The sequence below is a fragment of the Sphaerodactylus townsendi genome, linkage group LG08 (assembly GCF_021028975.2).
Source record: "Sphaerodactylus townsendi isolate TG3544 linkage group LG08, MPM_Stown_v2.3, whole genome shotgun sequence".
Lineage (NCBI taxonomy): Eukaryota > Metazoa > Chordata > Lepidosauria > Squamata > Sphaerodactylidae > Sphaerodactylus > Sphaerodactylus townsendi.
In genome coordinates, this window is record NC_059432.1 from 2085338 (window position 1) to 2113217 (window position 27880).

The 27880-nt window shown below is 46.6% G+C and overlaps 1 long non-coding RNA gene across 1 annotated transcript in view; it reads right to left on the minus strand.

The window, feature by feature from the left end:
• Positions 1-1442: 1442 nt before the first annotated feature.
• LOC125437601 overlaps positions 1443-27880 on the minus strand; it is a 28357-nt gene continuing 1919 nt past the window's right edge. The window contains exons 2-3 of the long non-coding RNA XR_007245239.1: positions 23255-23309; positions 1443-1512 (exon numbers count right to left, since the gene is read on the minus strand). This is a non-coding gene — a long non-coding RNA (uncharacterized LOC125437601). The remainder of the gene's footprint in view (positions 1513-23254; positions 23310-27880) is intronic.

Genomic DNA, 27880 nt, shown 5'->3' on the forward strand with positions numbered 1-27880 from the left:
TAGCTCCTGGGGCATTTGGGTAGGAAAGAAATCCACTGCAAAGCCAGCGTTTTGCCCCAGAGAAGATCGTCATGCCTAATAAGAAAATACAGTTGCAGACACAAATGGAAAAGATCTGGCGAACTGCTTACCTCTGGTGACTTTATGAACTGACAGGGTTCTCAAGATGATATTAACATTGTTGTTGCCATTACTATTTATACCGGGGCATTGTTCAGGACGACTGTTTTCCTCATCTAGATCCCCGAACACAAAGTAACTCGCTACATTCCGAACATCCTGGTCTGCGCGCAGCTCACATTTCCACTCAAAAACAGATTAAGCGATCCCTGCCTCCCATCCAGGATTTTAAATCTCAGTTTCTACTTAATGTAAAAGGCACGTTTTCAGTCCACATGGTTGCAAGGATGAATTTAACACTCTCTGGTGGAATCTTTGGAATAAGTGGTTGAATCCAGATTAAGGTGTCTTTTGGGCGTCTTAGTTGATAGTTCCATGGGAATGTCAACTCAATGCATGGCAGCTGTGAAAATGGCAAACTCTATGCTGGGGATAATTAGGAAAGGAATTGATAATAAAACTGCAAGGATTGTCATGCCCTTATATAAAGCAGTGGTGCGACCGCACTTGGAGGACTGTGTTCAGTTCTGGTCGCCACATCTCAAAAAGGATATTGAAGAGATAGAAAAAGTGCAGAGAAGGGCAACAAGGATGATTGAGGGACTGGAGCACCTTCCTTATGAGGAGAGGCTGCAGCATTTGGGACTCTTTAGTTTGGAGAGGAGACGTCTGAGGAGGGATATGATTGAAGTCTATAAAATTAGGCATGGGGTAGAAAATGTTGACAGAGAGAAATTTTTCTCTCTTTCTCACAATACTAGAACCAGGGGGCATTCATTGAAAATGCTGGGGGGAAGAATTAGGACTAATAAAAGGAAACACTTCTTCACGCAACGTGTGATTGGTGTTTGGAATATGCTGCCACAGGAGGTGGTGATGGCCACTAACCTGGATAGCTTTAAAAGGGGCTTGGACAGATTTATGGAGGAGAAGTCGATCTATGGCTACCAATCTTGATCCTCTTTGATCTGAGACTGCAAATGCCTTAGCAGACCAGGTGCTCAGGAGCAGCAGCAGCAGAAGGCTATAGCTTTCACATCCTGCCTGTGAGCTCCCAAAGGCACCTGGTGGGCCACTGCGAGTAGCAGAGAGCTGGACTAGATGGACTCTGGTCTGATCCAGCTGGCTTGTTCTTATGTTCTTATGTTCTAATGGAGGGATGGGATAATTTCCAACAGCAGGCTACACTCCAAATCTCCAGGAACGTCCCAACCAGGAGTAGGGAACCCAACCTCTCACGGGGTAGGTTTGTGTGCTGCACGCTATTGTATGTTATATGGATGAAAGATCCTCATAGTACACTACTTACCCTCTGAATGTGTCTAAGGAAAGGAGTCTTCGGTGTTTGACTGTCTCTGCCACGGGCCTTGGGCCCTCTGTGGAGTTAGAGTCCTGAAGGGAAATAAATTACATATGAATAATCCCAATGGGGTAAGTTTGTAGTAACAAAGTAGAACAGGAGTCCAGCGGCACCAAGACCAACAGACTTTATTACAGCAAGACTCCAGCAAGGAATAAATTCTGTTGATCTCCAAGGTACCAGCTGCCTTGGTTTTAAATAACATACTTTTTTTTAAAAAAAAAAAAAGTGGCTGTTCTAGTGGTCAAAACAGTTGAGAGGGTTCCAAAAACTGTTAAAATCTGGAAGTCTGCCCTGTTTTGAGAATGATGTTTTGCTGCGCGCTCAGAGAATCCTCCGGCATGTCCGCGGAGAATCGAACTTTCTTGGAACGTTAATGCACAACTAAGACGACATCTTCATCTTCTGCCACCAAGAATATTTCTACTTTAATCCCCTCAAGATACTTCTGGATCAGTTTTCAAGTATGGCTGTTCGTCTGTTTTTTAAGTCATTGTTAGCTGCATCGCGTAACAGAAAAGAGGAGGCTAGAAATACCAGAGCATAAGCATAAGCATTTTATTGTCATTGTGCACGCACAACGAAATTTACAGCAGCATTCCTCGATGCACAATTTCAGACTCATACCCCATCCTCACTTTCCCCTTCCTCCACCCATCCCTACACAGCCCCAAACACATCAACCCATCCCTACACAGCCGGCTTCCAGGGGAGCAGACCAGGAAAGGGATTTGGGCGTCTTAGTGGATAGTTCCATGGGAATGTCAACTCAATGCATGGCAGCTGTGAAAAAGGCAAACTCTATGCTGGGGATCATTAGGAAAGGAATTGAGAATAAAACTGCAAAGATTGTTATGCCCTTATATAAAGCCATGGTGCGACCGCACTTGGAGTACTGTGTCCAGTTCTGGTCGCCACATCTCAAAAAGGATACTGAATAGATAGAAAAAGTGCAGAGAAGGGCAATGAGGATGATTGAGGGACTAGAGCACCTTATGAGGAGAGGCTGCAGCTTTTGGACTCTTTAGTTTGGAGAGGAGACGTCTGAGGGGGGATATGATTGAAGTCTATAAAATTATGCATGGGGTAGAAAATGTTGACAGAGAGAAATTCTCACAATACTAGAACCAGGGGGCATTCATTGAAAATGCTGGGGGGAAGAATTAGGACTAATAAAAGGAAACACTTCTTCACGCAACGTGTGATTGGTGTTTGGAATATGCTGCCACAGGAGGTGGTGATGGCCACTAACCTGGATAGCTGTAAAAGGGGCTTGGACAGATTTATGGAGGAGAAGTCGATGTATGGCTACCAATCTTGATCCTCTTTGATCTGAGATTGCAAATGCCTTAACAGTCCAGGTGCTCGGGAGCAACAGCTGCAGAAGGCCATTGCTTTCACATCCTGCACGTGAGCTCCCAAAGGCACCTGGTGGGCCACTGCGAGTAGCAGAGTGCTGGACTAGATGGACTCTGGTCTGATCCAGCTGGCTTGTTCTTATGTTCTTATGAGCAGCTATTCCTTCTAGGGTTGCCAACCTTCAGGCGGGACCTGGAGAATGACAACTGACCTGCAGAGTACAGAGATCGGTACCCACGGAGAAAATGGCTGCCTGGGAGGGTAGACTTCATGGCATTATACCCCACTGTTCAGTCCTGCCATTTTCTAAACCTTGCTACTAATCTCCAGGGATTTCTCAGCCCAGAGTTGGCAATCCAGGTCCTTCTCCATTCTGCAGGTAATTTAAGACGGAGTTGGTCTAAAGGCAAGCTTCGAGTGGGACTTAGCCCTTGCGGCTCACAGCCTGCAGCTCCCAGAATCATCATTTGCCAGGAATGACTTTGGATGGGAGCCAGTCAGTTTTTTCTCTGGTGTAGAAAAGAGGAAGGGGTCGTCTTTGAGCACTAAAAAGGACACGCTCAGTGTCACAGGAACGGCCCAAGTGGGGGGAGAGCTATAAGAAGGAGCAAAATTAGGTGAGAATGTGTGAGAAAGCCAGATAGCTCCAACCATTTATATAACTTTACTTGCTAAAGAGTAGCCTATGTGCCTGTTTTGCTTATCTCTGTTTAAGCTGCATGGATGGATGGATGGATGGATGGATGGATGGATGGATGGATGGATGGATGGATGGATGGACGGACGGACGGACGGACGGACGGACGGACGGACGGATGGATGGATGGATGGATGGATGGATGGACGGACGGACGGACGGACGGACGGACGGATGGATGGATGGATGGATGGATGGGTGGGTGGGTGGGTGGGTGGGTGGGTGGGTGGGTGGAGGATGGAGGATGGATAGATGGATAGATGATGGATGGATAGATAGATTTTGGATGGATGGATGGATGGATGGATGGATGGATGGATGGATGGATGGATGGATGGATGGATGGATGGATGGATGGATGGATGGATGGATGGATGGATGGATGGATGGATGGATGGATGGATGGATGGATGGATGGATGGATGGATGGATGGATGGATGGATGGATGGATTTTGGATGTGAGCTGCTCTGGGTCCACGATGTGGGAGAAACCTGGAGTAAAAATAGGGTTGCCGGCTTGAGAGATTGATGGGGGTAGGCCATGGGACGCTCTCGGATGCACCTGAACCTCTATGGTGTCATTTAATTGTGCTGTTATCCCATGTGAACTACCGCTGAAGACAGAAATGTTTTAAGAAGTGAATCAACCCAGAAATGCCTTTCTGAGGGTTGTGTCTAAAATTATTTCTAAAAGATACGGGTGAGTTTTAGACACGCCAGCCTCCAGGTGGGACCTGGGGATTCCCCAAAATTGCAGTTAATCTCCAGACTACAGTTCTCCTGGAGAAAATGCTGCTTTGGAGGGTTAACTCTATGGCAGCATACCCCACTGAGGTCTTTTCCTTCCCCAAGCTTCATCCCCACATCTCCAGGAGTTCCCCATCTGGATCTGGCAGGCCTACCCCACCCACCCCCACCCCATTCCCCACCATTGGCCAGGAGAAACTGGCACCTGGGGAATCAACATTAAAAAAGGTATTTTGTGAGGATAGTATGCTATTTAAAAAAGCAAATTCTGTATCCAGGACAGCAACTCTAAGCAGGCCTATTCAGCTTGCTACTGAAGTCTACTCAATGGGATTTATTATGAGGAAAATGTTTATAGGACTGCCCTGCAAATAACTCAGATTAAGTGCAAAGGCAGAACTCTGTTTAAAACAAAGCAAATGAAGACAGTTTGTACATTATGTTCACTTGCTAATTTGTGCCTGTTCCTATAAACAACGGAAAGGAGAAAGGAGTTATGTGGGGCGCAGAAAAATCAACACCTGCCTGTTCCAATCATTTCATTCAGCCATATCTCTAAAGTGACCAGATGGTCACCTTTGTGAACCGGGACGGGTAGGTGGGTGGGCGGCCGTTGGCATTGCGCCAAGCCAGCCGCAGGAGCTGCCGCGATTGCCTTTCTGGGTGCTCCTGTTTCCCCGGGCCTCTGTCACAGGGTGGGAAACGGGAGCTTCTAGAAGGTTGTGTGCCCCTGCAGCGTAAGGGCAACTGCGCAAGGGAGGCTGCCGCACTGCCTTGCACCCCAGAAGGCAGTGCGGCAGCCTTCCAAAAATCGGGGCACTTGAAAAAACCCGCAGGACACAAGACAAATTGTTTTAAGGCGAGACTGTCCCGCCAAAAGTGGGACGTCTGGTCAGCCTACATATCTCACAAGGTGGGCCTCATACTTTTCCAAGCCTACCTTAGCAGACGTGAGGACTGGAAACTTGGTGGAGTTTTTGAATGGAAAACACAGACGGCTAGAAAAGTGAACACAGTGTCCAGATCCACGTGTCGGAAACACACATATTCCTGGTCTGACATTGGCAGGCAGAAACAAACGGGGGTTCCGATAGACGGGAAATAGGGAACGCCAAATCTTCCCCTCCAACACGAATGCACAAACCACTCAGCTACGATTATGTTTTTGCACTTCATCAGACGTAAGTTATCGGGCGGCATGGCCCCTATTTTTATAAAAGGACAAACAATAATGCATCAACATCTACATAAGTAAACGTAGGTCAGAGACTCTGTTAACGGTACGCAGAAGTCAACAACCACCAAGATTCAAAAGTGTATTATGCTCCCTGAACCACAATATAATGACTGCACGTCTCTCAAAGCTCAAATGCCTGGATAAATTCTTCCTGACATGCCCAACTTGGCCTTCTCCATATAAAAATAGAGGAAGCTTCCATTCTAATGCTTGTGGGGTGGGAAAGGCAGGCCGGGCTTCATTAGATTTCAAGGAGCTATTCTCTCCTGGTCAGGCCTCTGGCTCGGCCCAGATTGAATTACAGCGCTAAACAGAACAGGAAGGATCTGCCGGCCTAATTCCGTTTGATGGATCGCTTTGTCATTTTCAGATGCCAGATTGGAGATAGCTGCCTCCTTCCTTGGCACAGAACGGCACTTTGGGACTCTGCAAGAGAACACGAGCGCCAACCTAGCGTAGGTGCACAGAGATGGTCGCTTCCTGTAAGATGTTTGATGCAATTTCCTCTTTAAAAGGTATGGCAATCCATGTAGTTACCCATTTGCACAGGAGATGCTAAATTGACAACAACCCACCTGCAGGGTGGAGCTGTCAACTCCAGATGGGGCCAGGAGATCTCTTTGAATTACAACTGATCAGATAACAGAGAGAGAAACTGTGCTGGTTTGCAGTAGAACAGCTGGATTTGAGTCCACTATAACCTTGGAGCAGTGGTGGGATCCAAAAATTTTAGTAACAGGTTCCCATGGTGGTGGGATTCAAACAGTGACGTAGCGCCAATGGGGCTGGGGGGGGGGCACGATGGGGGCATAGCTGGGCATTCCGGGGGCAGGGCACTGCTGGGCGGGGCTGTGGTAAGGATGCAGCCGCTGCGCCAGTCCTTGGGTGGGAAACGAATGCACGCAGGCGCAGGCTGCCACGAACACTGGTGCACCTTCTGCTAGACTGCTTCAAGTTCTACTCTCGGGAACCTGTGAGAACCTGCTGGATCCCACCTCTGCCTTGGAGAATTGTGGAACTTGAGTTCATTCACAAGCTCAGAACAATGGATCCCCCAGGACTGAATAGGGACACAGGATTCCAATCACTCTACACATGCTAATTTTCTGCCCCCAAAGCATTTCCTCTCTTCGCTGGCACGGTGTAGTGGTTAAGAGCAGGTGGATTCTAATCTGGAGAACCGGGTTTGATTCCCCACTCCTCCACTTGAGCAGTGGAGTCTTATATGGTGAACTGGATTTGTTTCTCCACTCCTCCTCCATATAAAGCCTGCTGGGTGATCTTGGGCCAGTCACAGTTCTCTCGGGATTCACTCAACCCCACCTACTGCACAAACTGTCTGTTGTGGGGAGAAGAAGGGAAGGAGTTTGTAAACTGCTTTGAGACTCCTTGTGGTTGAGAAAAGTAGGGTATAAATTCAAACTCCTCCTACTCCTCCTTTTCTTCTTATCATCACTGCCGTCATCATCAAATTTACTACCGTGCACATTGTACCTCTGCATCCTCACTCTTTTCTTTGCAATGTCCTCCTGACTGGGACATAAGGATTCAAGAATCTCCATTCCAACATATTTGACTTTGGCCCATTATGCATGGAGTGTTTGCCGTGCCGCTCCTCATTCTGCAGTCCCTTCGTAGTGGGGTCTCCTAGAGATTTGAGGGTGGGGCTCAGGGATGGACCTCAGTAGGGTATCATGCCATTGATTTCACCCTCCAAAAAAAAACAGCATGGTGTAATGGTTAAGAGCAGGTGGATTCTAATCTGGAGAACTGGGTTTGATTCCCACTCCTCCACCTGAGTGGCAGAGGCTTATCTGGTGAACCAGATGTGTTTCCGCACTCCTCCATTCCTGATGGGTGACCTTGGGCTAGTCACAGTTCTCTCCGAACTCTCTCAGCCCCATCTACCTCACAAGGTGTTTGTTGTGGGGAGAGGAAGGGAAAGGAGTTTGTAAGCCACGTTGAGTCTTCTTACAGGAGAGAAAGCTGAGGTATAAATCCAAACTCCTCCTCCCCTCCTCCTCCTCTTCTTCTTCCTCTTCCTCTTCTTGCCATTTCATCCAGGGGAACTGAACCTCATTGCCTGGAGATCAGTTGTCAGTTCAGGCCCCAGATGAAGATTAGTACCCTGTTTCTCTGAAAATAAGACATCCCTGGAGAATAAGACGTAGTAGAGGCTTTGCTGAAGTCCTAAATATAAAACATCTCCCGAAAGTAAGACGTAGCAAAGTTTTTGTTTGGAAGCATGCCCGTTGAACAGAACACCAGAGCATGCAGCTGTGGAGCGGAAAAATAAGACATCCAGAGGTGGGATCCAGCAGGTTCTCACCGGGTTCACCCTAGTAGGTTAAAAATCTATTTGTGTGTGCTGAGCAGGTAATCTCCTAAACTACTGGACCCCATTGTTTCACTGATTTTCATACAATGTCACATTCGCGTGCTGGATTTCCATGCTTGGTAGTTCGCACACCTCTCAGCAGTTGTGTACATGTGCACAACTAGTGCTCCAGTTATTGTGTACATCTGCTTTCACACCTGTGACAGTTGGAACCAGCAATTCTGTCTCCACAACAGCTTCATCTGCTTCCGCCAGCCAAAGCAACACCTCCCTCTGATACAAGGGAACCAACCATTGCCTTCCTAGCAAACCACTGCCTTATGGAATGGGGTCCACCATCTGGACATGGCCCACCCCAGTCCCTAGTGGCCAGGAAGGGGAAGGTGAAGGAGGGTCCAAGGGTTTGCTGGACCAAACGCTCTGAAATTTGAACACAACATTTTTGATCCCTCCCAGAGTGAAGATAATTCCCCTGAAAATAAAGGGACACAGCAGTGCAGAGGATGGGGAATCTTTTGGGAGAGCGAAATTTTGCCCCTCCCTCCCCTGGTAAGCATTGTGAGCAAAATTACACATATAAGAACCGCTCACTTCCCCTTTTCTTATTTTCCACTTCACTAGTAACCTCCTTAGCCACAGTAACGCTGGGTCAGCCCGTTATCAGCCATTCTATACAAATAGCTAATTCCGTCGCACTTCCCATTCCTATCTCTCTGTGCACATGTGATAGCTTTTAAAAAAAATCATCCTCTTCATGCCAGATGTACTGCTACAATGCCCAAGTCCCTCCAATTCATTTTTCACCTTTGGATGTGGGGAATTAGCTGGTCGGATGCAGCAGGTCATAATGAGGCTGGGACAACCGAAGTTATTAATGGATGCCTGACCTCTCCAGTGTCTTACTCAGGGGTCACTTCAAAATGGTTTTAGGTCTTCGGTCTGGAAGGACTGATCTTCAGAGAGTCACTTCATTCTAGCCTCATCTATTTTTAGTTAATCCAACTCTTCTGGCAGCACTGAGAGGTCATCAAACCTTCTACCCGAAGGACACAAACATTTTATACCAGTGGCCGGGTCATTAATTTTCCTGGAGAGCAAACTAAGATGCAACCATTGTTAGGCCGGTTGAGGATGCGAGTTAAATGGAATGGCAGGGGTTATTCGGAAGCTAAATACGTTCTGCGTGAATTGACTAACGGAGGGAAGGAGAAAAGCGCAAGGGTTTATCATTTTTAAGCGTCTGCAGAGAGTTCATTTTATACAGGACTGGGATGTTTGAAATCTTGGATGTTTTCAGCATGTCCCAGCATCACCTGTTGTGGACTTCCAGATCCTAAACATCGGTAGGATTCTTCCAGTTTTATGCTTACTGTTGTTTTTGTGATGTCAGATTTCTATAAGCTTCTGAATAGGACAAAAGGCAAAGTGAATCCACTGACAGTCCAATAGAGGCCATTTTTCCCCATAATTGAAGAAAAAATGGCCTCTATTGGACTGTCGGTGGATTCACTTTGCCCTTTGTCCTATTCAGAAGCTTATAGAAAATCAAAAGGTCAACTATTGGATAGAGAGTTCTCTACCCTAATCACCGCAGCCAAGAAAACGTGCTCCCCCCTGTATTTTTCTCTCCCATTTGAGCAGGGCCACTTGGCACACTACCTGTATTGCTTAATAAACCCTGCTCAAAGGAGAGAGCCATAATGCTCGCGCTTTAGGGTTTAATGTTATGCCTTCTGCCTCCGTTACATGGCAGATTTAATAAGCAAGAAAAGGCTAAAGATTGTGCCCTCGTAACGATGGCTCAGTTGGAATCTCTGGCCCACCAATTACTACACTGTCTCAGATTCAAGGAAATCAGATCCAAGTATGTGAATCTTACTCCTTTACATTTACCCGATCTCCCCAATTTAATTAGATTACACTACTTGTTGGACAATCCTGATCCTTCTCTCTGTATGATAGTGGCAGACCTTCTCCTGGAAATTACTAAACGCCAGTAGATTTCCTTCGACCTAACAGTTATTTTCAGTATTGTATATGCTTTTTAATCCATTTTTTATTATTGTTGTACTGTTGTCTATGCCAATAAAGGCTTGCTAGATGTCAGATCCCTCACCCAAACCCTGACCTCCCTAAGAACTATCCCAAAATCTCTAGGCATTCCCCAAGCCAGAATTGGCAACTCTACATCCAAGCCACCATTTTCTCCAGGGGAACGGATCTCTTTAGTCTGGAGATCACTGGTAATTCTGAGAGATCTCCAGGCCACACCTGGAGGTTGGCAACTTTAGGGGGAGGTTTGGCCTTCTTCGCACTTTGGTCTTGATCTAAATAGGAATAGATACATAAAGAAAGCAGGCATAGTATGCAATCAATCAAACATAAACAGAACGAACACCATACTATACTGAGGCTACTGTCAGGTTGGGACCTGACGTCAAACAGGACAGATATGAGGAACGTGGGTGATGGGTTATGGTGATGGATGATCCCTTTCGAGTTTGCACGGAGTCGTGAACTGGAAGGGCCCAGGCGGTGCCTTATCTCCAGAGGCGTAGCTCCAAGGGGACAGGGGGGCACGATGCACTGGCTGCGCCCCTGTGGGGTGTGTGGTGAGGGCGTTCTGGGGTGGGAACAGGGGGGTTCCAAGGCGGGGGGCTGAGGAAGCACTGCTGCACCGGGGGCTTTACCCAGAGTTGGGATCCAGCAGGTTCTCACAGGTTCCCGAGAGTAGGTTACTAATTATTTGTGTGTGCCGAGAGGGGGTTACTAATTGGTGATTTTGCCACGTGATTTTTGCCTTAGTTACGCCCCTCCTCTCAGCAGTAGCGCGCAGAACTTGAAGCAGTCTAGCAGGAGGTGCACCAAGGCAGGTGGCATGCCTGGGCGCCATGCGGCATCTGCTTCCCGCCCAAGGACCGGTGCAGCGGCTGTGTCCTTGCCACAGCCCCGCCCAGGAATGCCCCACCCCCGGAAAGCCCAGCCACGCCCCCGTCGTGCCCTGCCCAGCCCCATTGGCGCTACGCCACAGTTTGAATCCCACCACCATGGGAACCTGTTACTAAAATTTTTGGATCCCACCACTGGCTTTACCCCCTTCCTATGCCTCTGCTTATCTCCCCTTTCCCAGCCCTGCCTTTGTATTGAATTCCTTTTTGAATTGCTTTGGTTAGTTTGGGGTAGAAATGGGAAAACAGGAGGTGGGAGGTGAAAGGGGGGTCACTATATCTGGGATGCTCTAGACCACAGGTGTCAAACTCGCGTCCCTCCAGATGTTCATGAACTACAATTCCCATCAGTCCCTCCCAACATGAGCATTGGCTATACTGGCAAGGGCTGATGGGAATTGTAGTCCATGAACATCTGGAGGGACGCGAGTTTGACAGCTGTGAATTAGGGCATCCATGCACCTGGGAGGCATCAAACTCCAATAATACATCTGAATGAAAGTCCTCATGGACCATGTTTTGTGAATCAGCCCAGAGAAGAAATGGAAGGGGGTTGTCTTTATGGGCAGCGGCAGGTACTCTCAAGTGACAGTAAATGTGTGGTCACCTCATATGGTTTTTCAGAAGATATGTTCAGAGGTGGTTTGCCATTGCCTGCCTCTGCGTCTCCCATTCACACACTAACTAGGACCAACCCTGCTTAGCTTTGGAGATCTGAGAAGATCAGGCTAGCCTGGGTCATCCAGGGCAGGGTGTATCCTCGTCAACACAAGAAAAAGGTAAGCAAATTGGTAGGTCTCGAACCTAAAGCCAATAAATGGACTCTGTGTTGTTGATCGGCAGTGTTTAACGATAAACTCAGAGCACCAACGTTTATTTCTGGCGAATCTGGACTTTGTCATCCCCTTTACCCCCGTTGTGAGTCCCCCCTCCCGTTTTCCCAAGAAGTATTGAAAGAAAGACTGTGGAGCTGAGGCATCGCAAGGTCGGTGACAGATAATGATGGCCACCTGGCTTTCTGCCCCCATAAGACAATGGAAACAATCCCGTATCTCATGGGACCAAGGCGTCAGGGAGAAGCCTAGTTATCTACAAAGCATGTAAAACCATAGATCAAGGAAAGAATGCCCCAAATGGCAGTGGTAACAGAAAGCAGGCTGGTTCCATATATCTTGTAGCACTTACATTGAGTTAGGAATGCATCTCAATCGCCTGGATTGCATCCCCCTGACACAAATGCAGCTGCAAGTATTTGAGCTTTTTCTGATTTGGAAGGAGAATTGGTCCTCTGCTGTTCAGAGCCAAAGGCCAGAACCTCACAACATTGCATATGAAGAACGAGAGATTGAATTGAAATCTGAATGTTCGGGTAGAAGCTAATGCCGAACGAAACAGTTTTCTGGTCTATACAAAATTGTCCTTTCACGTGGTTTCAAGACAAACCTCTTTTTGACAAAGTTCCTCACCAGAGACTGTTGAGAAAACTCAGCAATGAAGGAATAAGAGGGGAAGTCCTCCTATGGATTAAAAACTGGTTGAGAAACAGGAAACAAAGAGTGGGTGTAAATGGGAAGTTCTCACAATGGAGAGATGTGGGGAGTGGTGTCCCCCAAGGATCCGTTTTGGGACCAGTGCTCTTTAACCTATTCATAAATGACCTGGAAGTAGGGGTGGGTAGCGTGGTGGCCAAGTTTGCAGATGATACCAAATTATGTAGGGTGGTGAGAACCACAAAGGATTGCGAAGAGCTCCAAGCGGACCTTGATAAATTAGGTGAGTGGGCCCAGAAATGGCAAATGCAGTTCAATGTAGCAAAATGTAAAGTGATGCACATAGGGGCAAAAAATCCAAACTTCACATACACGCTACAGGGGTCAGTGCTATCAGTCACAGACCAGGAAAGGGATTTAGGCGTCTTAGTTGATAGTTCCATGGGAATGTCAACTCAATGCATGGCAGCTGTAAAGAAGGCAAACTCTATGCTGGGGATCATTAGAAAAGGAATTGATAATAAAACTGCAAAGATTGTCATGCCCTTATATAAAGCAGTGGTGCGACCGCACTTGGAGTACTGTGTCCAGTTCTGGTCGCCGCATCTCAAAAAGGATATTGAGGAGATAGAAAAAGTGCAGAGAAGGGCAACAAGGATGATTGAGGGACTGGAGCACCTTCCCTATGAGGAGAGGCTGCAGCGTTTGGGACTTAGTTTGGAGAGGAGGCGGCTGAGGGGGGATATGATTGAAGTCTACAAAATTATGCATGGGGTAGAAAATGTTGACAGAGAGAAATTTTTCTCTCTTTCTCACAATACTAGAACCAGGGGGCATTCATTGAAAATGCTGGGGGGAAGAATTAGGACTAATAAAAGGAAACACTTCTTCACGCAACGTGTGATTGGTGTTTGGAATATGCTGCCACAGGAGGTGGTGATGGCCACTAACCTGGATAGCTTTCAAAGGGGCTTGGACAGATTTATGGAGGAGAAGTCGATTTATGGCTGCCAATCTTGATCCTCTTTGATCTGAGATTGCAAATCCCTTAACAGACCAGGTGATCGGGAGCAACAGCCGCAGAAGGCCATTGCGTTCACATCCTACATGTGAGCTCCCAAAGGCACCTGGTGGGCCACTGCGAGTAGCAGAGAGCTGGACTAGATGGACTTTGGTCTGATCCAGCTGGCTTGTTCTTATGTTCTTATGTTTTTATGTTCAAAGGCAGAGGTGGGATCCAACCAGTTCTCACCACTTCTCTAGAAGTGGCTACTAATTTTTTTCTGAGTGCCGAGAAGGGGTTACTAAAGCAACCTCCCTGCCCAATAGGGACTGGAGGGGCGTGTGTGCGGCGGCGCCACTGTTTGAATCCTGCCACCATCGGAACCTGTTATTAAAAATTTTGGATCCCACCACTGGACAAAGGTACTCCCATTGATAGGGCAGTTACTCATTATGTTGAATATGATGTTTGCACCACAGTTGGGAGGCCAACAAAAAGGGCCAACATCTATCAACGGAAGTCTTGGCTGGAAGGTGGTGCGAGTGTTAATTGCTGTTGCAGAGCCAGCAAAAACTAATGGAGGGCTCCTTAATAAGGGAACTGGTTTCATTTTTGAGACTGATGTCACAGGTGGTTTAAGGTGCGTTCTGTTGGTTTTGGGTACGGCAAATTGCTTTTTGCTAAAGACCTTGACCCAGAAGAACTAAAAATTCAAATGCAATGTGCTATTAGATGGTTACGACACTTTAAGTCTGATACCTTCATCACAGCATTAAATAGAAAAAGAAGAAGAAGAGGAGGAGGAGGAGGAGGAGGAGGAGTTTGGATTTATATCCCCCCTTTCTCTCCTGTAGGAGACTCAAAGGGGCTGACAATCTCCTTGCCCTTCCCCCCTCACAACAAACACCCTGTGAGGTGGGTGGGGCTGAGAGAGCTCCAAGAAGCTGTGACTAGCCCAAGGTCACCCAGCTGGCGTGTGTGGAGTGCACAGGCTAATCTGAATTCCCCAGATAAGCCTCCACAGCTCAGGCGGCAGAGCTGGGAATCAAACCCAGTTCCTCCAGATTAGATACACGAGCTCTTAACCTCCTACGCCACTGCTAGCATGTTCTTTTGGGTTTGGAGTTGGTTTATAGTTATGGTGGGTTTTCAGATCTGAACCCAGCTCTGTTTTGGGTGACCTGGTGGCCAACCAATTACTCTGGAGGGGCAACACAGCAGGGCACAGAGACTGAGGCCTTCCCCAGATGTTGCCTCCTGGCACTGGTACTCAGAGGACCAGAAGAAGAGCTCTGCTGAATCAGACCAATAGCCCATCTGTTGCCAGACTGACCTATAGTGGACCAAAGGAAACCTGTTTCAGAATGCAGTGGCATCTCTACCATCTCAGCCAACCCTTGAGGTATCTAGCAGTGCCCCAAGAGCCCCAAGGACTCCTGGAAAGTGTAGTTCCCACCAGGCCATTTTCAGCCTGAAGGGAACAGGCCGCTTCTCCAGCCTGCACTGTTTCAATAAGGTAAGTGGGGGCAGGGGGCAGGCGCCATGGAGGGGGGGGGCAGAAAACACAGAGTGCGTACTGGGCACAGTATTGCCCAGCTACGCCTCTGACAGAACATGTGACACAACACAAACACTGTGCCATCCCATTTTCATTACTGAGAAACGACTGACCGTCTCCAATCTTAGAAATGTTCTTAATTTCCTCCCTCCCTCCAGCTAAATTCTTTTAGCCAAAGCTAAAACTTGGCTAATTGACAATTCCATTGTAAAGTTCCATCACCTTTTCCCAGTGAACCGTATCAAAGAGATCCAAGGTCGGTAGGTTGAAAACATGCAAGTGGGGCATTTATTCTGCGGGGGGGGGGGGGGGGATAAGAGATGGAGCCCTCTATGAGCTTGCAATTCCACGGGGAAGGGCCTATATACAAGCAATGCGTTTGGAAGCAAGCGAAAAATTGAAATAAAATATAATGTCGCACACACGCCTTTCATAGAGGGCGATCTGGAGATTGCATGGGAGAAATTATGAGCGTGCCCCCATTTATTTCCGTGGGTTCAAGCCAAGGATGTCAAGCAAGTCAATGCTAAAGTCAGTGCTTCCCAGAACATGGAAACCGGAGCCAAGGCCTTTTTGCATTGGGAAAGGATGCATTATTTAACCCAACGGGCAATTGCGTTCGAAAGATTCCAAAGAAGCCACGGCCAAATACTTCTGAGACTCGACGGAGCGAGCCAACAGGGCTGCATCTAAACAGAAGATTAAAACGGGATGGAGCCGGGCCAGGCATTATCTCATCGGTGAGGTTCGACTTGGAGGGCTGCGAAGAGGAGAAAGGGATGCTGTCACGGAACACTGAAGAGCACATGCTGAGCGGCGTTTTTCAAATGCACGGCATGTTTCGCCGGGGCAGCCTTTGGCACCTCTGTTGCTCTCGTGTCTGCCAAGAGGCAAGATTGATTGACCCTATCTGCTTCCCACCCTTCCCCTGAGGAGATCAGAACAATGTGCACGAACGCTGTGCCGTGTTATTCTCTTGGCTACCCTGAGCTCAAATAGTGACCCACCCACCCACACCCACACCCAAAGAGCTTCAAGGCTAAGTTGGGTTTGGGTGCCCAGCCTCCCTGGTCCAAGTCCAACCAGACATCTGGTTCTGTGAAGGTGGAATGCTGCTTCGGAGAAGACACGCAGAGGGGCCGGACGTTTTTCTTCCCGTCCTCTCGCAGCTTTTGACGTGGAACTAGTTTTTAAACGCGCAACGGGGAGTTCGCTTGGAACGAAGATGCCCCAGGTCCAGTCCTTTCCAACGTCAGTTAAAAGGATCAGGGGATGTAAAAGACTTAATCTGAAGACCTGGGAGAGCTGCTGCCAGTTGAGTAGACGATACTGACCTCGATGGGCCAGTGGGGGGATCCGGAACAATAAGGCAGCTTCATGGGTCCATGAGTGTGTCCAACTCTGGTTCTCCAACATCTTCCCCAGTTTCCTACTGTCATGGTTCCCCAGTACCCACCCACCCACCCACTCACACACACACACACACACACAGTGCAGTTCCCACGGCCAAAGTTGCATTCCAGAAGTCAAGCGCGAAAGTTCCAGCACTGCCAGTGACAAGTCCAAGGGCAAACCAGAAACACAAATCCAGAGATTCAGGCCAAGGTCAAGACAGAGCAGACGGCTCAAAGCAAGAGCCACGAGGTCAGCAGCAATTCAACATGCTGCTTAGACACAGCTAGGCCCTTTCCAGCTGATTATAAAGGCAAGACCACTCAGAGGGATTGTAATGTTGTACACCTGCCAGCTGCCTCAGCCCTGCTCCTGCAAATACTCCTGCTCACTATCCACGTAGGGCCAGCTCTGGGCCAGCAGGCACGCGCTCCTTCTGTCTTGTAGGGCCCTGTGTGTCCTCCTCTTCCTCCTCCTCTGTTCCTGAGGCTCTGGGGATGAGGGAGCTGAGCAGGCTGACATCTGGCTTTCCACAGCTGGCTCAGAGCTGGTCGGTTGTGGGGTTCTGGCTGTGGGTTGGAGATATATGTGAGCTGGAAAGCTGGAGCCCTCAGCTCTGGCTTTCTACAGCTAAGGTCCTACACCTAATAAAGGTCTTGAACCGTTACTCAATTATTGACTGAAGCAACAGACCCATACAGAGCAGGAAGGTCAGGGTTTTTTTATTAAGGTTGCCTAAGTTTTTTATTATTGTTTAGTACTGTAATTAGTATTGTAATTTATACCTGTGCCACCTTATAAGGCTCTTGGCTTTCTCCCAGAAGGGCAGGGTACAAATACTTAAATAAATAAATGTCATCTGAGAGTCCGTTGATCACCACATTTTATATACTAGATGGAATCAGTGGTGGGATCCAAAAATTTTAGTAACAGGTTCCCTTGCCAGCCCCCCCTCAGCAAAGGGGGCAGAGGCGTATCTAGGAAAACCTGAGCCCTGGGCAAAACCTGAGTTGGATGCCCCCCCCCATGGGCAGCCACCCCACCATGACCACAAAAAAATTTTTTTGTACCAGGTCATTTCTAAATCATCATCACATTATAGAAAATGCCCCAACTCACAAATCTGAACACAGCAATGGAGAAACACACAGGTTCTTTGATAGAGACTGGTGAGATAAAAGGTACGAAAGGCTGAGAATCCATGAATTGCAGTACCTGAAAGGGATTAATCCAGTTCAGGGAGTTACGTTATTAGTCGCAATTGCTATATGGAACCTTCACGTTCCAAGGCAGGATGCCTCTCGGGGAGGCGAGGGCGTGGAGATGGGAAAGCGGACCCAATTAGTAACCCCCTCTCGGCACACACAAAGAATTAGTAACCCACTCTCGGGAACTGGTGAGAACCTGCTGGATCCCACCTCTGGATGGAATACTCCCCGATTAGCTAATACCCTTGGTTGGCTTTGGCCCTGTGGCAAGCAGGATTCCAAATGGGTCTCACCATCTTCATAACCACGAGTGGCCCTCTTGACTGACTGCAGCTCTCGTTCAAAGCAGGTCATTTTTCAAAAATTATTTTACCTGTTCAAAGCATTTTGGGATGAGTTTGACTGAAACTTCTAGAAAGAAAAAATACCAGCGGACCTAAGTACAAGAACAGCGTTAAGATGTCCAGCCATGTTTCAGGGCGGAAAAGTACAGACCCTTATTCAATGGCTTGACTGATGTACTTGTGGCCCAAGACCTGGCATTCCTGTCTTTCTCATCTAATAAAGAAGATGATTCATGGATAATGGAAATGGTTCCCTAAGTAAATTGCTGCCTCATTTGCACTTTGGTATTTGAGAGCAATAACTGGACGCTGCTGTACATTTTTACCCTTCCATCTGGAGAGTTTTTTGATGTTAACTGTTGAGCATGCACCTGCGTCCTGAGGTCCAATACAGCAGATCGTGTGGTAAAATTGTGCAAGGACTCAGAGGCGGAGCGAGGGGAAACCGCGCCTGGGGCGCTTGCGCACCCTGCACCCCCGCCGCAATGTTGCCCACCCCCACCCTGCCCGCTGCACTCCCTCAATGGCCCAGCCACGCCTCTGCCGCTGCTCTGCCTAGGGCGTCGCGCACCCCTACCCCACCCCGTGGGCACTACGCCACTGCAAGGACTAGACAGCTTTGGTCAGCAACTGTGTGGGGTGAGGATCATAAAATATAAGAAGAGCCATGGGGCATCGGACCAGTCCAAAAGGCCGTAATAAATATCTATCTATCTATCAGTCCAGTCCCCTTTTCCACAGGGGATAGCAGTGGTGGGATCCAAAAATTTTAGTAACAGGTTCCCATGATGGTGGGATTCAAACTGTGGCGTAGTGCCAATGGGACTGGGCGGGGCACGACGGGGGCATGGCTGGGCATTCCGGGGGTGGGGCATTCCTGGGCGGGGCTGTGGCAAGGACACAGCCGCTGCGCCGGTACTTGGGCGGGAAACGAATGCACGCAGGCGCAGGCTGCCACGCACGCCGGTGCACCTCCTGCTAGACTGCTTCAAGTTCTGCGTGCTACTGCTGAGAGGAGGGGCATAACTAAAGCAAAAATCACGTGGCAAAATCACCAATTAGTAACCCCCTCTCGGCACACACAAAGAATTAGTAACCTACTCTCGGGAACCTGTGAGAACCTGCTGGATCCCACCTCTGGGGGATAGTTGGATGACTGAGAAGGCCAATTAACAGGCACCAAGATATTTTTTGAAAGCGCCCGTACATTTTGAACAGATCACGAGAAGGCAAAATTGAGGGGCCAACATTTGAACCCTCTGGAAGTTTAGAATCAAGATCGGTACATTCCAATCTGGGTTGCCAGCTTTAGGATGGGAAACACCTAGAGTTTTTGGGAATGGAGCCTGAGGGGAGGGTTGGGAGAGGGACCTCGGCGGAGTATAATTCCATAGAGTACACCAGGGGTGTCCAACTCTGGCGCTTCAGATGTTCTACCATTCCCATCTACATGGGCTACAATTCCCATCAGCCCCTGCTGGCATGGCCAATAGGTGGGAATTGTAGTCCATGAACATCTGAAGCACCAGACTCGGACTCCTCTGGAGTATACCCTTCAAAGCAGTCATATTATCTAGGGCAGTGATGGCGAACCTTTTTGAGACCGAATGCCCAAATTGCAACCCAAAACCCATTTATTTATCGCAAAGTGCTGGCAATTTAACCTGAATACTGAGGTTTAAGTTTAGAAAAAGCAGTTGGCTCTGAGGCGTGCGTTACTCAGGAGTAAACTTGGTGGTAGTCAGTGGCTTTGCTTTGAAGCAACCGTGCAACTCTTCCAACGGGTGAATAACAACCCGAGCAGGGTTTACTCAGAAGCAAGCCCCATTGCCAGCAACTGAGCTTACTTCCAGGTAAAGGATCGTGCTTTAGTTCTTCGCATGAAAATCAGTGGGGTTTAACAGCCCTTATCAGGGTTACCTACACTGCTTCCCCAAAACTAGGTCTCAGGTTTAATGATGATAATAATAATAATAATAATAATAATAATAATAATAATAATAATAATAATAATAATAATAATAATAATAATAAGAAGAAGAAGAAGAAGAAGAAGAAGAAGAAGAAGAAGAAGAAGAAGAAGAAGAAGAAGAGGAGGAGGAGGAGGAGGAGGAGGAGGAGGAGGAGTTTGAATTTATATCCCCACTTTCTCTCCTGCAAGAGACTCGAAGGGGCTTACAATCTCCTGGTCCTTCCCCCCTCACAACAAACACCCTGTGAGGTAGGTGGGGCTGAGAGAGCTCCGAGAAGCTGTGACTAGCCCAAGGTCACCCAGCTGGTGTGTGTGGGAGTGCACAGGCTAATCTGAATTCCCCAGATAAGCCTCCACAGCTCAGGCGGCAGAGCTGGGAATCAAACCTGGTTCCTCCAGATCAGAGACACGAGCTCTTAACTTCCTACGCCACTGCTGCTCTCAGCGGCCCAGGCCAGCCTAGATGTGGGGCGGGGGGGACTGTTTGAGCGTGCCCACAGAGAGGGCTCTGAGTGCCACCTCTGGCACCCATGCCATAGGTTCGCCGCCACTGATCTAGGGGAATTGAACTTGGTTGTCTGGAGACAGATCTCCAGGCCCCACCTGGAGGCTGGCAACCGTAATGCCAGCTGATGCAGCTTTGGAATTACTTTTCAATGCTAAGTTACTGTTAGTGGTAAATCATATCACGTTCAAAGATGCCCTTCAAGATTAAAAATCCAAGCCGGAAGCCAGGTTGCTTGCCTTCAAACTCTATCTTTTCCCTTGATCTACGGCTTCTCTTGCTTTATTTCCACTTTCTGTCATTAAATCCATCAAATCAGCAGAGACCCATTTCAAACCATCTCAGCACGGTGATCCATTTGTCTTACGGAAGGACAATAAGTTCTCTATGAACTGAACACAGACTGTGCCACACTGGGGGAAAGAAAGTCAAAACAGAAACATCCTTGTCTTTCTCATTACCGGCGTTCTCCTTTTCTTCCTTCAGACCAATTCTTTTTTTTCCCCTGACAGATGATTTATCACGTTGCTCCAAGGGACGGAGTTGCTGGAAGTATCATAAATATCTACATGTTTTTCCTGAGGCAAACGAATTGACTGCTAACCCATCCAGAAAGGCAAACAGTCCTCGGACTGGAAGCGTTCATACCATGGTACAAGAGTTGTCAAAGAGAAGAAGAAGAAGAGAAGAGTTTGGATTTATATCCCCCCTTTCTCTCCTGCAGGAGACTCAAAGGGGCTTACAATCTCCTTGCCCTTCCCCCCTCACAACAAACACCCTGGGAGGTGGGTGGGGCTGAGAGAGCTCCGAGAAGCTGTAACTAGCCCAAGGTCACCCAGCTGGCGTGTGTGGGAGTGTACAGGCTAATCTGAATTCCCCAGATAAGCCTCCACAGCTCAGGCGGCAGAGCTGGGAATCAAACCCGGTTCTTCCAGATTAGATACACGAGCTCTTAACCTCCTATGCCACTGCTGCTTTATCTTGCCCCCAAAAGGTCCTTGCATAAGCCAGTAGGGGTGTGGGGGTGATTTTGTGCCCCCCACATGATCTAATGGGTGTCACCCAGGGTCAAATGACCCCCCCCCATTTCCCTCTGGCAGATATGTCCCTGCTTAGAGGTGTCAATGTTCCCAACACAATGACATATAAATTAGTTACAGCATCCGCTTACATAAATGCATACGTTGAAAACCCAGCATGCAAAAGTTAAAAGCCCAACCCTAACTCTCACCCCCACCCACTCTCAACCAGCAGCATCGTAGAGCGGGCATCCAGAGAGACTAACCAAATGCCTGGTTGAAGAGGAAAGTATTTGCCAGGCATGCAAACCCATACAGGGTAGGCGCCCAGTGAATCTCAGGGGAGATCATTCCAAAGCCTGGGGGCAATATCAGAGAAAGCCCTCCTGGGACCCCTGCCCCCTTCCCCCATATCTGGGCAGGGGGAATACCACAAGAGAACCTCCCCCCCCCCCCAGTGTCCTGGCAAGTACATATGGGTGCAGGTGTTCCTTTAGATCTACTCTACAATAATCTACTCCGATTTGTCCCAGGAGTAGCATGCTCTCATTACTGCCGAGGTAGCTGCCATATTAAGCTGGGAAGGGGCGATATCCCCAGCATCTTGTCTGACAGAAAACATGATCCAGCAAGACAGGAACACAAACAAGAGGCCGGCAGCACTTGAGCTAGAGGATACGACTGCTATCAGTGAGCAGAACAGGAGAGCTGGAAGGAAAAAAGCTCTCGGGCAGTTAATGAGAACCAGGACATACCTATTCCCGGGATGCGCAGACCTTACAGCTCAGCTACACACGATCATTTTCTTTTGGTTTTTATTTTAAACAGGGTTTTTTTTCTTTTGAAAATTTAGCTGCCAGTATTACTGTAGTGGGAAGGATAATATCTTAACTGAAAAATGCAATTCCTGAGCTGCTTTTGACTTTGTTGGGGGGGTGGTACATCTAAGTTATGGGGGGATACCTCTGAGTTCTGGCAGGAGGATGGGTGGATGGGGGAATACCTGTAAGTTCTCTCCAGCTGGAAAGAAAACCACTCAAGCACAGTCTTTTGCAGTGAGAAGATGGCATGGGTGAAGAAGGGGTTAAGTTTACCTTCTTCCTACCCATACACTTCTGCTTTGGGACAAATCAATCTGGCAACTAGATTTGCAAATTTGCAAATCTGGTGAAACTGTTACAAGTCAGTGCAGAAGAAATAATATGGTTGCACCCTTATTTGAAATGATGTGGGAGATCCTTTCTTACCTAAGCCAGCTTTAGATGGATGGGGCAATGTTGTACTGGCAACACAAAAAATGTATCCATTCTTACAGAAAGCAAGAAATATTTGCTATCTATGTCACATCTATTGGATAACCGTCTATGTGCTCAAAGAAGCCAAATAAGAGTTTGAGGAGAGAGAGCTAAGTATAAAAAAATCAGTAGTTTACTATGATACCTTCTGCAGCAAAGGTATCCCTTCCAGGGCAGAGGCAAACTGTCTGTGCAGCAAAGGTATCCCTTCCAGTGTCAGAGGAAAGGTGCAGTTGATATAGGATTTTCACTATATTGGTTACATCACTGATTACATTTCAAAGCATTCCTAAGCTTGCGCCAAATATCAGGAGCACTACCACCAATGAACATACCATTGACCAAGACCCGGTTAGCCAGATCCTCGGGGTCCAGTATGGTCCACTGATGAAAGCCCTGGTGAACCCACTCAAAAAAGGCCACAGCGTTCTCAAATTCATTCTTGGAAAGATCATGCTTCATGTTTTCGGGAATTCTTATCTGCATGTGATACTAGTTTATGGTAATGTGGGAAGCTTGTTGTAACCCACCCTGGGATGCATTTGAAGGGCGAGATAGAAGTCAACTAAATAAATAAATGTGTTGGGAGATAGAAATACATATAGAATACACAGATTACAAAATCAAGTGTGATATAACATGCAAGATTATATGCACTTACATGAGGGACAGATTTACGAGGAAGCCAACGGCAGCGTTCCTGGGTGCATCGAAGCCTGTAAGAATTAAAAAGGCCAGAAACTTATCAGATCTATGGAACAGAAATCCCTAGAACCAAGAAATCATATCAGAAGTAACTTGTAAGTAACTTGTAATCAGAAGTTACTTGTAATCAGAAGTAAAGATAAGATTGTCAGCCCTGCTCGCCGGTCACTGGTAGGATATATGTGAGAAGGGTGTACGGTTGTCAGCTCCGGATTGGGTAACTCCTGGAGAATTGGGGATGGAACCAGGGGACAACAGGGGTACAGGGTCATAGAGTTCACCCTCTAAAAATACAACATGGTGTGGTGGTTAAGAGCTGATGGATTTTAATCTGGAGAACCAGGTTTGATTCCCCGCTCTTCCACATCATGCCTCCTGGGAGACCTTGAGCTAGTCACAGTTTTCTCTGAACTCTCTCAGCCCACCTACCTCACAAAGTATCTGTTTTAGGGAGAAGAAGAGAAAGAGTTTGTAAGCCACTGAGACTCCATATGGTTGAGAAAAACATTCTCTCCAAGGAAACGGACCTCTGTAGACTAGAGATGAGGCGTAATTCCATGGGATGCTCAGTTCCTACATGGAGGCTGATGTCCCTAGCGTGTTTATCTCTTTAAAAAATTTGCAGGGAACTCTCCAAAACAGCAGAAAGAGTTAAGGAGCTTAAATTATTCACTGACTGTCAAAAGGAATGGTCAGGTCCCAATTCTTCTAAATCAAACCAGGAAAGATATTGGAAAGCTATATGGACATATATCCATCATTTTTCTGTCAGTAGCAGATGAAGGAGACTCCAGGATGATTTAGGATAGAGGTTGTGGGGGAGACCCAATTTTTTTTTCCTTATCTCATTTCCCCAACTTCATATGTTCCCCTCCATATTTGCCCCTGTGGGGTAAGCATGCAGTCAACATGCCTGTATGTTTTCTCCAACAGAACAAACAAATGTTTCAGAAGACTTCTTCAGGCTGGAAAAATAATGCAATGGAAAACCAGCCAGATCTCATAATATGCTGGAACTTAAGCAGAGCCAACCCTGATTAGAACTTGGATGGGATCTCACCAAGGAAGTCCAGGGTTGGTATGCCAGAAATGGTAAACTATCACTGTTTGTCTCTTGCCTCAAAAACTCTATAGGGTTACCAAAAGTCAACTGCAACTTGATTGGTGGGGGGGGGGGGGTTATGGCCTTATCCTAATCAAGACTTACTAGATAGATCTATGTTTGCACAGGAAATCAGTCATAGATGTTTGACCCTTAGATTAGAATCTCATATATATATATCTGGGAGTAAACCACACACACATATATATAATGTGGTTTACTCCCAGATATATATATATATATATATATATATATATATATATATAGCATATATATATATATATATATATATATATATATATATATATATATATATATATATATATATATATATATATATATATATATATATATATATATATATATATATATATATATATATATATATATATATATATATATATATATATATATATATATATATATATATATATATATATATATATATATATATGAGATTCTAATCTATGAAACAATTGCAGTGTGTGTGTGTGTATCTATATCTATATCTGGGAGTAAACCACACACACACACACACACACACACACACATATATATATATATATGGGAGTAAACCACATAAAATTCAGTGGGACTAGCTCCTGAGTAGCATTAGTTTATCTGTCTATGACCTTTGTCATCTATGACCTATGATCTATCTAACCCTAACCTATCTCCGAATTATGAAAAGGGGAACTATAAACCATTTAGTGAATTCTTCCATTAACTCCAGCATATTCAAGTTTGTAGGAGATAAAGAACATGAAACTGTATTAGAAAGTTTGGAAGTATTTTATTGTGACATAGTGGAGACATTACATAACATAAGAATGTGCTCTCTTGGGGGAAAATAGAGGGAAGTCGATGGTGAAAACTTGCTGATTTTTTTATTTCTTTATCTTTTGTGTTTTTTCCTTTTCTCTTGTTTCTTAGTGTAATAACATACGCATGTATTTTAAGTAATCTTCATTGAATTAAGTATTGAATATAATAGTTACCTTTTTCTTTTTAAAAAGAAGAAGAAGAAGAAGAAGAAGAAGAAGAAGAAGAAGAAGAAGAAGAAGAAGAAGAAGAGGAGGAGGAGGAGGAGGAGGAGGAGGAGGAGGAGTTTGGATTTATATCCCCCTTTCTCTCCTGCAGGAGACTCACAGGGGCTTACAATCTCCTTGCCCTTCCCCCCTCACAACAAACACCCTGTGAGGTAGGTGGGGCTGAGAGAGCTCTGAGAAGCTGTGACTAGCCCAAGGTCACCCAGCTGGTGTGCGTGGGAGTGCACAGGCTAATCTGAATTCCCCAGAGAAGCCTCCACAGCTCAGGCAGCAGAGCTGGGAATCAAACGCGGTTCCTCCAGATTAGATACACGAGCTCTTAACCTCCCACGCCACTGCTGCTCATGAAACTGTGCAACACAAAGGGGGCGGGAACCACACTGGGAGCGGTGTGACCCCGCGTCAGCTTCAGTGCCGCTTTGTGCTATCCAGACAGGCAGAGACGGCAATACAGGAGCCATTAAGCCGGCAATGGTGGGCCACGCATTGGCGTGATGCCCGGGCAATGCAGAAGCCTGCATTGGTGTAGTGCTCCGGGGGGAGGGGGGTTCACAGCAGTGGAGCTGATTTAAATCAGCTTCCAGTGACCTTTCGACCCAGGAACAACCCCATTTCTGGGCGCAGATGTACGCTACCAAAAAGGCTGGCGTAAGCCGTACCTTCAATGGGACTTTTCACCGGCTGATGGGGATTTTTTTCTCAGCGACTGTGCCACCAAATGCCTTTTTAAAGGCAGTGCGTCTGGCCCAGTGATGGCGAACCTTTTCGAGGCCGAGTGCCCAAACTGCAACCCAAAACCCACTTATTTATCACAAAGTGCCAAGAAAAGAGTGAGAAACAACTGGGATATATCCCACCAAATCAGACCTGGAACGTTAGAAATATTAGATGGAGTCAATTAAGGGGGAGAAGGTATACAACTTGAAATAATCAACAAAGGAGTATAAATAGAGACTAAAACCAGTCTCTAAGAAAGAAAATAACTAAAGGAAGTTGTTGATGGTTTTTCTGTTATATCATTTGTTATTTACAAAGGTCAATAAGTGACCAATAGAGATGAAGGAATGTTATGTTTTGTAGACAAAAACGGAAAATGCTGGATACTTAAGTGTTGTAAGGAGATAATGTTATGTGTTAAATGTTTTAAAACCCAATAAAACTTTCATAAAAAACAAAAAACAAAAACAAAGTGCCAACACGGAAATTTAACCTGAATACTGAGGTTTTAGATTAGAAAAAACGGTTGGCTCAGAGGCGTGCATTACTCAGGAGTAAGCTTGGTGGTAGTCGGTGGCTTTGCTTTGAAGCAACCGTGTAACTCTTCCAATGGGTGAATCATGACCCTAGGAGGGTTTACTCAGAAGCAAGCCCCATTGCCAGCAACCGAGCTAACTCCCAGGTAAAGGATCGCGCTTCAGTTCTTCGCATGAAAATCAGTGGGGTTTAACAGCGCTTAATAGGGTGACCTACACTGCTTCCCCAAAACTAGGTCTTAGGTTTAATGCTAATAATCGAGCCCAGCGGCTCAGGCCAGCCTAGATGTGTGGGGGAGGGGGCACTCTGCGCGTGCCCACAGAGAGGGCTCTGAGTGCCACCTCTGGCACCCGTGCCATAGGTTCGCCACCACTGGTCTAGCCGCTGCAGATCTATCCTGTCTTTGGATTGGGCTGCCAGTGCTTCTTACTGAATTGTGTCTACTTTCTTACCAAAGGTACTCAAGAGTTCCTTTTAAATGTCACAATTTCTGCAAGATCTGTCTTTGCTAAAATGCTGGAAAAGGAACAAGAGTCCAAATAGAAAGGAGAGGTTGGAGAAACTGAAGCAATTTGCACAGCTGAGTCAACTAACCAGTTGTGTCACATGGTAAAAAAATTAGATAAGTTTGATGCATGGAATGGTACTCTCACTAGGATGGTGACTCGAACCTAGCATCTGTACAATCTGTTTATAGAACTGAAGACGAATTTTTAAAATTTGGTATCCAACTGTTTTCACTGAATAACGTTTCTATTTTTTAAAAAAAAGTATCCCTTCAGAGAATGCAAACAAAGTCACAGAAATTATATTTTATGATCCTGCTGCCTTGGAGAAGGACTCCGAGATTAATGGAAATGAAGTCATAGGATACAACCCATAATATTTGAATAGCAACGTTTGCCAAATATTAAACATGGGAAACGTTCCTGTAGACAGACATTGCTGTCAAATTGATCGTGCCAAAAATTAATGAAGACCATTTTTAATAAGACCATTTTTTCATACATCGACCCAGGCGTTGTTTATCTTCACATAAGTCGCTATAATTATGTCAGACGTCAAAACTGCAACCCAGATTCTCAAATACCATTTATACTTATTCACAGGATTGACTTCAGCCAGTCGTATATGCAATGCTTATTTTGGCAGAGCCTAGGAAACATAATCAGTGGTG